We start from the raw sequence: 14,778 nt of genomic DNA, 5'->3' as shown, positions 1-14,778 counted from the left end.
GCAAACGGTCTGGATTAGTGCAGAGATTGTTTAGTTGGGTGCAAGAATCTGTTTGTGAACAGTATTAGCAGACTAAACACTTAGCATTGGCGAAGCCAATTAATCAATGACCTAACTGCAAACTATCACAACAATAACTCAATGACAGCATTAAATCACATACAACAAGTTAAACAGTCTTGCTTAGCCTGTAAAGCTGTGATAAGCTATGCCCAGTTGTTACATTACCGATCCTTGAATGGATGGGCGAAAGAGTCACTTGGTGGTGTACTGCTTTGTTAGCCGGCAGAAGAAGGCTGAGAAGAACTGGTTTCAGCTGCAGTCTTTGTATTGTCCTTTGTTCCAAAGGTGAAATTCCGAGGAAGCTGGTCGCTCAGGGTTTAGCGGAGTTAGACACTGGGTGCTAACTCACTTGGTTCTCTTCGTTGCTGGAACGCTAGTTGCAAACCTTGTGTTCGCAAGAGAGTCTATGATCAATTGCCCTCCCTTTAGTGGTTTGGGCTATGGAGCAAGGGTCTGGACCTCTGTGCTGGTCCAGGCCCAGCCAGAAAAAGATGTGAGCTGCTCAGCAGCTGAAGCAAGAGCTGTGAGCTGTTGTAGCTCCAGAGCAAGAGAGAGCTTGAAAGGAGCAGCACTTAGCTTAGAGTTGGGTGACATCACAGAGGGGCACGTCACTGTAACAGTACTGTCCAATCAAGTTGTGAGACTTATGTCTCACTGAGGTGTGGAGATGGGTGTCACCTAGCTCTTTTTGTTTGAAGACAAAGAGCATGCAGAGGAAAAAGCCTTTAAATGCCCAGTAATGATTTTACCAAATGATAAATCATCTGTGGTCCTGTGAATCCCAACAGATGAATCTATGTAAAATATCTTCCTGGAATATCAGAGGTCTTGGTGGACTAACAAAGCTAAAACAAGTAATGACTAGAATTAAAATTTTGCAATCAAAAATAGTGTACTTACAAGAAACCCATTTAAAACCCAGTAATATAGGTAGACTGAAAAGAAGGTGGCAGGGACAGGTCATAGTAGCATCTTTTTCCTCACACTCAAGGGGAGTAGCAGTTCTCATTCATAAATCCATACCTTTTCAGGTGAAAGAGATTCACGCTGATCCAGGGGGTAGATACATTATAATGAAAGGTAACTTATTAGGTGAACAGCTCAACTTAATTAATGTGTATGGACCGAACATTGATGATCCTCACTTTTTCAATAATCTGTTTTTAAACATATCCACTTGCAGTGGCAACATAATAATGGGGGAAGATTTTAATTGTACCATTAATCCTCATGTAGATTGCTCCTCAGGCATAGATAAATCACATATACAAACAAGAAAAATGATTTTGCAGTTCATGACCGATCTGAGTTTATGTGATGTATGGAGGATTTTAAACCCAAAAAAATGTGTTTTCTTGCTACTCCTCTACCTACAACACATATTCTCATCTAGACTATTTTCTAATTTCAAAAAATTTACTACCTAAAGTATTAAACTGCTCTTACAATAGCATAGTGATATCCGATCACGCCCCTTTATCTCTGGATTACAATGCAGCAAAGTCATTCAAAGGCCTGCCAAGGTGGCACTTTGATACAAAATGGTTGCATAATACAGACTTTATTAGCTTTCTTAGCTCCCAAATTGATACATATTTCCAAATTAACAACACGCAGACTTCTCCATCTGTCAGATGGGAAGCATTCAAGGCATATATACGAGGTCAAATAATCAGCTTCACAAGTTATAAGTCAAAACAATTCCGTGATCAGATGTCCAACTTAGAAACAGAAATAAGGCAATCAGAAAGGGATATATTTGTCAATGATACTCCTGATTTACAGTGTAAACTAGTAGTACTAAGAGCCCAGTATAATGAACTTTCTTCCAACAAAGCATTGGCAAGTATAAATAGACTCAAACAGTCATTTTATGACCAAGGTGAAAAGGCTGGAAAACAACTAGCTTGGCGCATTAAAGCCTTGCAGGATGAGAAAACATAACTTATGATCCTACAGGGAATAATGACACTTTTAAACATTTTTATAGTCACTTATATAATTCAGAACCCCCCTCTGATACATCGATCCAAACAAACTTCCTAAATGACACACAGTTCCCCCTCCTATCAGAAGAAGGAAGAGAACATTTAGATGCTCCAATTCAACTAATTGAACTATCTGAGGCTTTAACTAAAATGAAAGGTGGGAAAACAGCAGGCCCAGACAGAATTCCCATTGACATTTATAAAGCCTTCAAGGAGAAATTACTACCACCACTCCTTGAAATGGTTAATGAGACCTTTGAAAAAGGCTGCCTCCCCCCAACCCTGCAGAGTGCATGAATAACAGTTATCCTAAAACCAGAAAAAAAACCCTTCCAGATGTGATTCCTATAGACCCATATCACTTCTCAATTCAGATACAAAATTAATAGCCAAAGCACTGGCTCTAAGACTCGAAAAATACCTCCCTTCCTTAATAAACATTGACCAAAACGGTTTTGTTGCGGGCAGGCGGGCTTTTTATAATATCAGGAGACTTGTTAATATCCTGTATACAGAGGGAGAGGTTTCGGATGCGGCCATTCTATTTCTAGACGCCGAAAAAGCCTTCAACAGAGTGGAATGGCTGTATCTCTTTGAAATTCTACCCCGTTTTGGGTTCGGGAAGAACTTTTGCAGGTGGATCAAAATCTTGTATAATACCCCATCAGCAGAGATACTGACCAACAGTATAATATCACAACCATTCACACTAAAGAGGGGCACCCGCCAGGGGTGCCCTCTCTCTCCCATGCTGTTCGTGCTCACAATCGAGCCACTGGCCATAGCAATCAGATCACATACTCACATCAGAGAGATCAAAATTGGGGGAACTGATAACTGCCTAGCGCTTTATGAGGATGACATAGTCTTATTTGTAAAAAAATCTTGCGGTGTCACTTCCAGCAATTAAGAAACTTATTGAAGTCTTTGGTATATTTTCAGGTTACAAGGTAAATAATTCCAAATCAAATAAACTTTTCCTCAAAAAATCTGAAAGACTAAACCCACCTGTTCACACAGATTTTAATAATTCTCCTGCTGGTTTTAAATACCTTGGAATAAAGATCACACCTAAAATTGAAGATCTGATCCCCGCAAACTATGACCCAATCATAACATCGGTAGTTTAATCAATTAACAGATGGACCCTACTCCCTATCTCCCTTATCGGACGTATTAACATTGTTAAAATGAACATTCTACCGAAATTTCTATATCTATTTCAGTCCCTACCACTAAACCCCCCACCCTTGTTTTTTCCTAAAATGAAGAAAATCATTACAAACTTTATCTGGAAAAACAGGAAACCAAGATTGCGATTGACCCTGCTGTATCTTCCATATGAGAGAGGAGGTCTCAAGCTTCCCAATCTAACTTGGTACTACTGGGCATCCCAAATCTGAAGTGCAATGTGCTGGTTTTCGGATAAACCCCTACCTTGGGTGGAAATTGAACGCAACACAACTACTCAGTTACCATTAAACCTTTATCTGTTCTCTGACTCTCCAAAGGAGCTAAAAAAGAAAACCAAAAATCCATTTGTCAGAAACACAATTGAAATCTGGTTTAAAGTACAAAGTTATTTAGGTATAGACCAAAAATTATCCTTCTTTACTCCCATATGGGGAAATAAGAGGTTTATACCCGGTAACAACAATCCTGGGTTCAAAAAATGGGCTGACAGAGGCATTAATAAGATCAGTGACTTATATGATGACGGCACATTTATATCTTTTGAAGCCCTAAAATACAGACATGATATCCCTTTAAAACATTTTTTCAAATACTTACAACTTAGGAGCTATATAGCAAAGTCACAAAACCAGTCACTCACATGCCCTGGCCTCAATGAGCTGGAAAAACTAGTAGTTCATCACTCAAGTAGCCGTGGTCAAATTTCCTTATTATGTAACCTTCTCAAAACTAACTCACAAGAGTCCTCAGAAAGAAGAGACTAGCTTGGTGCAATGATCTAGATTCGGAAATTACAAACGATGACTGGCAACACATCTGTCATGAAGCACAGAGTCAAACTGTAAACACCACATTTAGACTCCTGCAATTCAAATGGATAATGCGTGCTTATGTAACTCTGGCCCTCCTGCCCCATTTTGATAATAACAACCCAGACCAATGCGTGAAATGTAACACCAAAAAAGGCACACTATTTTATTGCATATGGGATTGCCCAAAGATTAAAGAATTATGGAAGGATGTACTTGTTATACTATCCAAAATAGCTTTGATCCCAATACCACTCTGTCCGAAACTTTGCATTCTCGGTTTGTTCTCAATGACCCTGAAACTTAATAACACTAAAAAAAAAATATGATTATCCTATCTCTCCTTCATGCCAAATATACCATAGCCATTTTTTGGAAAAACACAGAAAAGCCTTCTATTACACAGTGGTTATCGAAACTTTGTCACAGCTTAGCCATAGAGAAATTGACCATTGCTATAAAAGGAAAATCTCACATATTTGATAAAATGTGGAAATACTTCCTACAATTTTTAGAACATAACCAGATGTAATACACAACAAATTGATATGAAGAAAACGATAGGAAATCAAACATTTCTTTTACTTGTGAACCAGCTTTGTATTCTCATTTTGGCCCAATGATTATTTGACTTGTAATGTATTTCCTTTTGCTTACCCATTTTATATATTTTGTTTTATTTGTGAAAAAAAAAAAGATTCCTGGCAGGCAGCATCACAGCTGTACATTACACTGAAGGGAATAGCTGGGCTATAAATGGGACAGTATCTTCACAGTGAGGCAGCCGTGAGCCCTCACAGAGTTGGCAGGACTTGGTATTGTGGACTCTAAAAGATATTAAAGACTTTGCCTTGAGCATTGGAAAACAATAATACACCTTTTTATTTTACATTTTTGACAAATAATTGTTATGACAGAGTTAATACATCTTGAAAAAACACTTTGAAACAGTGTTGTGTTTATTAAAGAAATTAGATCCAAGTGAAGTTGCCTTGATACTTGATGAACTTGTATCAAAATACAAGTGACATGTAAACTGGAAAAGAGGCATGAAACAAAAGACCAAACAGAGCTTCTCCTCATACAACTGATTGGAACGTGTGTGTAACTTCAAGGCTAAGAAAAGTCAGGTAGTCAAAACTAAGCTAGACTTAGCTGAAGCTGTTCTACCTCCCACTTGATTTTTACTTTTCACAGTCATCCAAATCCTGGCAAGTTTTGAATACCAAAATCCATATTTGCTTTGAAATCACCATAGGTTTGCAAGAGTGGAAGTTTGATGGTGTTTGCACATGTGTTAGCTGTGGGATACACAGACCCCTGTGAAAATGTGATGCATGGTTGGGGTGTCATTCCTGCAGGTGGTACTGTCTTCAGGCCTGTGATGAACATAAACAGCTCCTCCAGCGACACAGGTCCTTGCTCTGTAAAACAAAGAACTTATTTAAATATATTTACATTCATGTAATAAGAGTAGATCTTTTGTAATCAGAATAGCATTTTACTTCACAAACCTTCACAGTCCATTAGATAGTCTGCCCAGAAGAGTGTCAAGTTTTCTGCAGTCTTCCTGTTGCTCCCTGTAGGACTGAGCTGTGGTTTAAAGAGTTGTTCAAGTTCTGCAGAAGTCAGCCTCTTGTCCTTATGACACAGCACTGGAGCCAGTACAGTTGGATGTTGGCAAAGGGTATCCAAAAGGTGCAGGCTGGCCAGTCCATCTTTGAATCTATTGAAGGGTACAGTCAACTGTTACAGGCAGTAAAACTTATACAATTTTCAGGTTAACGAGGTTTTTAACATTTAATTTTTTCAGGCCCTATAATATTTGAAAACTATAAAAACAAATAAAATGAAGCTGTCTATGACTTATAAAGGCTGAGAAATCCCAAAATATGGAAGACCTTTTCCCCATAACGTTTGGATAACAATTTTCGAATCACTGACTCAACTTAACTAGTACTTAATATTAATAATGTGGAGAAGTGCAGCAGCTGTAATGAGAGTGTTTTAGTTAGGCCCCACTCAACACTCAATCCATTTTATTAAAATACTTAGTATTACCTTTCTATTACGCTGTGATTTCTGCCGATGATGTACCATGTAAGGTATTCTGCCACAATGGTGTGTTTTTCATCCAAAGAGCTGACACGTCTGAAGCATCCAGCAGTTTGAAGCAAGGAGCTGTGTTTCAGTAACGCATCCTGCAGAGACGTCAAAGAATGTGCCGACTCAATCTTAACGGAGAATACACACACAGTAACCATCAAAGAAATGCATACAACTGCTAATTATAATATTGGATATCACTTTACTGCTGAGACAAAAAAAAATTGTAAAAAGTAGTTGAATGAATGTTGTTTCATTCAGTGTTTTCAGTAATGATTACTCTTAAGCATTATGGATTTCTGCACACATCAGTCATTTGAATAAGGGGCTTTACTGTGCACTTAACCAGATGTATTGTACTTCTAAGCATTTAATTAATTTAATGACCAGTGTACTCTCTTGGCATACCTCATGGAGAGCTCTCCCTATCTCATCATCTGTCACATTCTTCACCTGTGCACAGAAACCAGACTGTCCAGCTATGTCATTGACGAGGTCCCTTGAGAGAAAATGTGGGCCTGGTCCTCCATGAACAATGGACACAGCTATCATCTTCCCTGCCATGACATACTCATCCTCCCTTATTGCTGGGGGAATGCACATGGTGGAGACCAAATTTAATTTTGTCACAAACCTACAGTACATCACATTACAAAAACAATAAATTCTGTATCTCGAGAAATCAGAGTGTACTTAAATAACCCTATTTACAGTTGTCCCTTTATGAGGGACACAAAAATGTTGCTTTAAAAATATGACCTGTAGAGTTTTCTTGTAGATAAACAAAATGAATGTTTATATTAAGTGTTACTTTAAAACTCAAATGTGTTGAATTTGAATGAATCTAAAAACTATTTGCAAAGCTGAACATTGTTCACATCCATGTTTACTGACTTTTCTTATTTCTTGCCTTTGTTGGTGCAGTGGTACATAATTGGAATAGTGTGTAACCACTGGAATAACGGTGTATCACATCTCTTGCATACATGTGTGTTCCCATGTGTTCCCAGTCATGAAAGAACTGCTCTATAACTCTACTAGAGGTAAAAACTCCACATGTTCACAAAGTTGCATTAAAATTGATAAAATAAACAATACTTCAGAGTCTTACTCCTTCCCTTGACATACAAAGTCTTAGCATACTCTGTCATATGACATATGAGAAATAAGCATGATTAAATCTAACTATGCAAGCAAGGGCTGGCCTGACAACAAACCTGTAGCATTGTACACCAAGTACCGACTCTGCGGGGGTCCTTCAAAAATGGGTTGTGACTGCAAGAGGCTCATAAGAAGTGTGAGAAATTCTCGCCTTGGTCCACCTGTGTCAATCCCCTCTTCAAAGGAGCCTGCATCATCAGTGAATCTCACAAGCAAGTCAGATTTTTTGAGTGTGTTATGTTGAATCTGCTGACAGGTTTGTGCTCTATGACACATGCTAATTCCTCAATGATCTCGGCTGCAGATATACTTGTGTCCCTGTAATGATACCAAACAGAATGGAATGAAATTAAGCATATAAAATAATTGTTCTTACAGACACTCTGGAACAATGATTTTAAACACCATATCAGTGTTTTTGTATGTTTTATTAAATTTGTCATTAAAATGTTTTTCAAGGTGTAACCTTGACCTCCAACACCACACAAAACTTGTTTAAAGATGACAGACAATAATAATAAAACTTACTCTGCTTTCTTTGCAGGGTCATAGCTTATGGGTATAACATTGAAATCTTCACTCCAGTCCTCATCCTCAGTAACAACAGGAGCATAAAGCTGGGTGTATTTGCTGCAACAAACAAAATGTAATGAAAACAATGTGCCATAACACTTTTGTGTACATCTTTAATCTTGTATGGTGACAGCGACATTTAAGTGACTACCTTAAACTAAACATTACCTGTACAATGTGTTCTCTGTGGACTTCCCAGCATTCATGGTGGAAAGTGCTGCATCTGCAACACTAATCATTAATCATTAGTATAGGGTATCTGCCTTATGTAATAATAAGAAGAAAAATGAAGATCCATGGCTCAACTCAATACCTTGTAGCAGTGTTCTTTCTTTCAGAAGTGCCCTCCATAGGGTCATCAGTGTCCGAAATGAATATCTGATTTGAGATTAACATTTTAGCATATATATGGAGAAAAAATCACAATATTACATGCAGTTTAAATATTGCTTTAATTGTACATCACAGTAATACATTAAACTGTCTAATTTATCAGTGGTACTAACATTTTGATTTTTTTAAATTAAAGTTTTACATGCATTACAAGCAAGAAAACCAGCACAGCTTCCCTACCTCTCCGATTGCACCCTGATCTGATGTTCCAGCAGAGCTAGATGGAAGGATGGAAAGAAAGAATGCATTACTATTTACCATGAATGACATGAATGTCCACTCCAATAAATGAATTTAGATTCATTCATAATTTGCTTGTTTTGTGGAAAAGAGACATGTCCCATACATTGGCTAGTTTGGGATATTATTGCCTAGCTGTGTGAGTGCATAGACTGATTTGTGTTGTGCTCAGGGAGGAATATATAGAATACTAACTTTAATGCGCTCACATGGTTATTGGTCATATGGTTATTTTGTCTCCATTTCCCCATTGCGTACCCCCCCCCCCCCCCCCCCCCCCCCCATATCCTCATTGTTATCTCATTTTATAACATCAAATTTAGCATTTTTCTAAATTCAGTAGCTTTCTATTCAATCAGCTGTATCAGCATCCTTATTAAATCAAAGTAATACCTGTGACAAATGCAATGTTCTGTTACACACCAAAGAAGGGATGTGCACATCATGTAGTCAAAGATAAGATTAATTGTGATGACTGGTCTTGCAAATGCAGTCAAAACCCTTTCAAGAGCAAGTCAACATTTTGTTTTTCAACGGTTTATAATAAAAGATGTCAAGAATGACTCATTACCTTATTGTATTTCTAATGCTTTTTGGTGTACTTTCATGCTCAGGTTCCCAGGGCTGAAAAAAACAACAACAGTAAAATAACAGTAACCAGTGTAACAGTAACAGTGACCTTACTTCCCATTATTGATCTGTAGGTGTTGCATGTGATTTGCTTTAGGTATTCACACAGGGTCTGATTGTTATACTGTCCAGCCAAATCTTGTAAAATCATTGTCTAGGTGAGGGGGGTTTGTGTGTTTTTTTGTGTGCGTGATTAATTTTTATTGGTATTTAAACAAAAGTATATTGAGGTAGAGTGAGTTTACAAGTTGACAGACAACAAAAAATTTACCCACAGCATTTTGAGTGCATAGGATGTACTTTGGTGATGGAAAAGCTTTAATTGTTTAATGTACGTATGTGTGTGTCTCTCTCTCTCTGTGTGTGTGTGTGTGTGTGTGTGTGTGTGTGTGTGTCTACAAAATTTTGCCATTTTATATGAATCCATTTAGAGCAATTACATGCCTTGTGGTTATAAACCACCCCACGTCCACACAACCTTTTAGGAAATTGACATGTATGTAAATCCATTTGGACGTTATGTGCCTTTCTGAAGAAAGCCACTGCCATTCTCTTTGAGCCAACTGGCATGAACATGAACACACAAACACACACCTACCAGTGTGTCGGCAAGGTCAACCTCTGTCACTCTTTTCACATGGACTTCCGCATCTGTGTCCGATGTATCTTGTCGTTCACCTATGGCAAAGCAGCTGGTGAGTGACATTGTGATGGGTAACCAACCTAAAATCAAACAAATCAAATCTGCTTTGCGTGAGACACCTGAGTGCTTACTTTTGTCATAATCTGTCCTAAGACATATAAACACAGTAATCCGGTTGTACGGTTTTCCTATTTCAGCTTTATACTCTCTCAGAGTGAATGGCTTTAAAGTTCCAGGAATGTTATTGACTTCTGTCCTGTCTGGGTAAATTAGGACGTAGGGACCCTCCTCCAAATCAGTATTGAAGTCAGTCATCTTCTTGACTGCCAACAGATGTAGCCCAGCTGCATCAGTGTCTGGATCAACGATCAGTGGAAGAGTTTTCCATCTGACAGGTTTCATGGTGTCATTTTGAAAACACATGATTCCAATATTTATCTGTACAAAGAAAATAAATCAGGTATAGTCAACTTGGTGCATAAAACCACACAATAAGTATGTATGTAAGTATGTACAAGACACTATTACAGAAACTAGTTTAATAAATTATTTAGCACGTTTCTCTGGCTGCATCCATTGAATAAACTATATACTGACTCGGGTTCTGTCCAATCAGAAACAAGAAGTGTTGTCCCTACCTTTTCTGTAATCCGAAATGTTGTTGTGTTTTCTGTAATGTTGTTGTGTTTTGTGAAATGTTGTTGTGTTTTCTGTAATGTTGTTGTGTTTTCTGTAATGTCGTTGTGTTTTCTGTAATGTCGTTGTGTTTTCTGTAATGTTGTGTTTTCTGTAATGTCGTTGTGTTTTCTGTAATGTTGTTGTGTTTTCTGTAATGTCATTGTGTTTTTGTGAAATGTTGTTGTGTTTTGACCTTCAGGGCCACCGTAGCAATGACACTCAGGCCTGTTTACAGCCAGGATCACATTTATCAGTACATGTAGTAATACCACAGTGTTGAAATACTTGCTTACAAGTAAAAGTCCAGCATTAAAAAATACTTAACTGTATACTTAATAATGTAACTGTAAACTTAATAATACTTAAAGTATAAATATCAAAATAAACGTTAGCAATGTAGTGTGATTTTATCACTTATCATTAGATCATAATTATTGATTTGAATTACTTTGTACTACTAAGTACTTGAGTAAATATACTTTGTTACTTTCCATTGCTGATGTATATATCACACGACGGTAATAAATAAAAAGCATAAAATAAAGTGTAGACTTGTGTTGGGATATTGCTCAAAGTGAATTCATGCATACTGCTGTGACTGTGCCTCTGTTCAACAGGTCACAGTCAGGGGCCTATTGCACAAAACTAGGATAAGGGATTAAGCCGGGATATCTTGGTTATCCTGGCTCAACTTAACCGTGATCCGGTTGCACAAAAGCGGGATAGTGGAAAGCGGGATATGTTATGACATAAGTTACCATGGAGATTTATTCTGTGGAGCTAGCCTGCTCCAGACCAGGCTAAGTTCCAGGATCTATTTAATCTCATCCCTTATCTCAGTCAGCAGTCACCACAAACGGAAACCAATAGTTATTCCACTGCCCACTGCACATTGTTATCACATTCAACCAGACCCACTGTCATTATTTACAGTTTTTCTCAATTGTTTACACACAAATACTGGTACTTGAGACACAATGACCACAACACGTAACTCATGCACCAACCCCCTGAATCAATTCTGCTAAATTACAAGCACAATTCCTATTTTACACTCAAATTGCAGTTCTAAAACACACTTTTTTTCAAAACACTACACATAATTCTCTGCATCTGGCACAATTTTCATGAAGAAAAGCTTTTGTTTTCACAAGGAACACACTGTCATTCAAAATTCTAAAGTTACAGTTTTTCTCAATTGTTTACACACAAATACTGGTACTTGAGACACAATGACCACAACATGTAACTCATGCACCAACCACCTGAACCAATTCTGCTAAACTGCAAGCACAATTCCTGTTTTACACTCAAATTGCAGTTCTAAAACACACTTTTTTCAAAACACTACACACAATTCTCTGCATTTGGCACAATTTTCATGAAGAAAAGCTCTTGTTTTCACAAGGAACACACTGTCATTCAAAATTCTAAAGTTAATTGCCCTACTATGCACACTGACTCATCACATGGGCAAACACCTGTCACACAGTTTTACAATTAGCAATCAGAGCTTTAGCATAAAAGGGCAACAGGTGAGCTTTTCTGTTTTGGAGCAATGGATGCCAACATTGGAAACAGAGCCAGAGCCAGAGCCAGAGGAGTGAGAGTAAGAGGAGGAGGACGGGGAGGACGAGGACGAGGACGAGGACGAGGAAGGCCAAGGACCATAATCTCTGATGAGATCCGAGCCACTTTGGTTGACCATGTGGCAGCATAGTTTTGTTTTGTTTTTTTACTGTAACTGTATACAGTAAATTCATCTGTTGTTTTGTATGTAGACCACTGTATGTGCAACTTTGTGTCGGTTGGGATGTACACTGTGTACACTGTGCATTGTTTTTGTGGGAAAAATAAAATATATTTGTTACCGTGTATTTGTGTGCTCTGAGTATAAAAACAATATTCTAAAATATTTTACAACACACTTATGTATGTACTGTCTGTAGTAAGTGTAACAATGAACAAAAAAAGGCCTAAGTCATTATGATGAATGGAGAAGAAGTGTTTTCCATTCATCATAGTGTTCATTGAGCACATCACTGTTCAACTGGTTCTTATAAATGTCTATTCATATGATGGTTTGTGTGTGTCATTTGAAAACAAAATACCATTTTGAGAAGAAATAACATTGTTTTGAATGTAAAGTCTCATTTTGCAGGAGAATTGAGGGGTTTTGCCCATTGTGTGTGTGTTTTTTGATTTGTGTGTAGAGTTCTGAGAGTATGAGGCATGCTTTCAGAAAATGTGTGTAAACAATCGAGAAAAACTGTGAACATTCGTGATCATTAATTGCAATCATTTTAGATAAATGATGATTTTAGATGATTTTGCAATCATTAAATAATTTACAGTTTCCCATAGACTATATATAAAATACACATCCCATATAAATATAAATACACATCAAAGAGTAACATGATGTTCCTTTATTGAATAAGGATAAATCAAAGCAAGTAAACCATCAGCTCCTTTCAAAACTGAAGTCACACACAGTGACTCTACAAGATAGAAAGCACGGAATCAAAGCATATTATACAACACAAGAATAAATACACATTCAAAGGTCTGTATATGATACACCCCACATGTCTGCACACTGAAATAAATGCAGGACAAATCCATACACAACAAATGAACAGACAAATGAATGGATGCAGTAGCCTCCCTGCAAGCTTGTATACACACAGTATACAGCACAAACAACATAAGAGGCCAAATCAATTTAAATTGAATTTAAAAAAAAAAACACAAATTCCTCTGCCAATGCAAGCCATATTTAACTGAAATTCACAGCATATGTCTCTGCCACTGCAGGACATATTTAACTTAAATTTAAAGCATGCATGTTAACTATTATAATTTAACACATATTGGTCCCTGACCAGCTGACCACTGTCGTCATCAGGGAAGATGGCAGGTTGTCCCAATCCATGTGTGATGGGGGCCCTCTCCTTCCTCAGGCAGGCCACATTGTGGAGGACAGCACAGGCCACAGTGATGTCACATGCCCTCAAAGGGCGGACCCTTAAGTGGTGAAGACAGTGAAAGCGTGCCTTCAGGAGGCCAAAGGTCATTTCGATCCTGGCCCTTGTCCTGGCATGGGCATGATTATAGGCCTGCTGTGCTTCCTGAGGGTCTGTGTATGGTGTGAGGAGAAAAGGCTGGCAGGCATACCCCCTGTCCCCCAGCAACACACCAGAGAATTCACCTGTCAATACAAAATCTCATCATCACAACCTCATAAATAGAGTGACATTCTTAACACAGCCATGATGTGTGTCGGTGTTGATGGCTCCAGCAGTGTGACAGTGCTGCCAGAAACTGCAAGGCAAACCAAAGTCAGATAGTCCAAATGGATTCGATATGAATGTGGTTATGTCCCATGTAGAGATGGAAGAATGTACCTTGTATGAAGCGGGTGGCATCTTGGGAGGGACATATGTTTGTGTCTGTCCCCCCAGGGATCCCCTCCAACACAGGCCTGCCTTTGTTTTGTGCCAAGGCTATGTCCTCTGCTGGGGTGAGGTCAGCTGATGGTGACCCACCACCTGTGCCTTGCTTGTGGTTAGCCTGGGGCCCGTTGCACAAAAGTAGGATTCAGACATCCAGGATAAATGACTGAGCTGGGTTCAACGAATCCAAAACAAGAGCGTCCAGGCTTAATTGGTTGCACAAAGACCAAGCCAGGATGAGTAGACACAGATTCATCAAGCCAGGTGAAACCAACCTTCCTCAAATAGACCCCGCCATCGATCACAGATTCACTGATTCACCAGGGCAACAACAGCAGCGTACTTTTCCCTGTTGGAGGCAGAAATCCTCATGGAGGCTTACAAAGAGGTAAAGGATCAAATCAAAAAGAAAGGCAACACCGCCACAGTTATAAAACAATGAGAAAAAGTGTGGCAAAGTTGCAGACCGCCTGAATGCGTAAGTAGTGTACAAATACACACTCACTGCTCCGCTGAAACCATCACAATTACAATCCAAATAGTTAATTAACATGATATGTATTCCATTAGGCTTGTTTACCATTAGACTTGCACCGATTTACCGGCAGTACTCGGAATCGGGCCGGTTTTCACGTGATCGGCCATGACCTGCGACCAGCCGGTCAACCTTGCATGACTGACATCGCGTAATATCAGCAGCGCACACACACGCACAAGAGCAGCTCACGGCTTGAGCGATGTGAGGAAGGGGACCTCAGGGACACACTGGTTTGGGTAGGACAACTATGGAGTAGGCCTAAATGATGCCAAAATCGGAATACGCCATCCAAACACTCTGCAAATCG

At 38.7% G+C, this 14,778-nt stretch overlaps 1 protein-coding gene and 1 pseudogene across 4 annotated transcripts in view; one reads left to right on the top strand and one right to left on the bottom strand.

Moving 5' to 3' along the window:
- The window catches only part of LOC117260087 (apolipoprotein(a)-like), a 195,025-nt gene that overhangs the window by 146,266 nt on the left and 33,981 nt on the right, over window positions 1-14,778 (top strand). The gene's annotated exons all lie outside the window — the stretch shown is intronic.
- LOC144462788 (G2/M phase-specific E3 ubiquitin-protein ligase-like) lies at window positions 5,090-8,100 on the bottom strand (annotated as a pseudogene). Its single transcript, XR_013491018.1, has 7 exons — window positions 8,063-8,100; window positions 7,850-7,951; window positions 7,378-7,639; window positions 6,569-6,747; window positions 6,116-6,288; window positions 5,569-5,780; window positions 5,090-5,478 (listed from the first exon to the last, which is right to left on the bottom strand). The product of XR_013491018.1 is annotated as a G2/M phase-specific E3 ubiquitin-protein ligase-like (transcript).

This window comes from Epinephelus lanceolatus, chromosome 4, assembly GCF_041903045.1.
Source record: "Epinephelus lanceolatus isolate andai-2023 chromosome 4, ASM4190304v1, whole genome shotgun sequence".
Lineage (NCBI taxonomy): Eukaryota > Metazoa > Chordata > Actinopteri > Perciformes > Serranidae > Epinephelus > Epinephelus lanceolatus.
The sequence above is the reverse complement of the archived record's forward strand: the minus strand, read 5'-3'. Positions and strand labels throughout refer to the sequence as shown.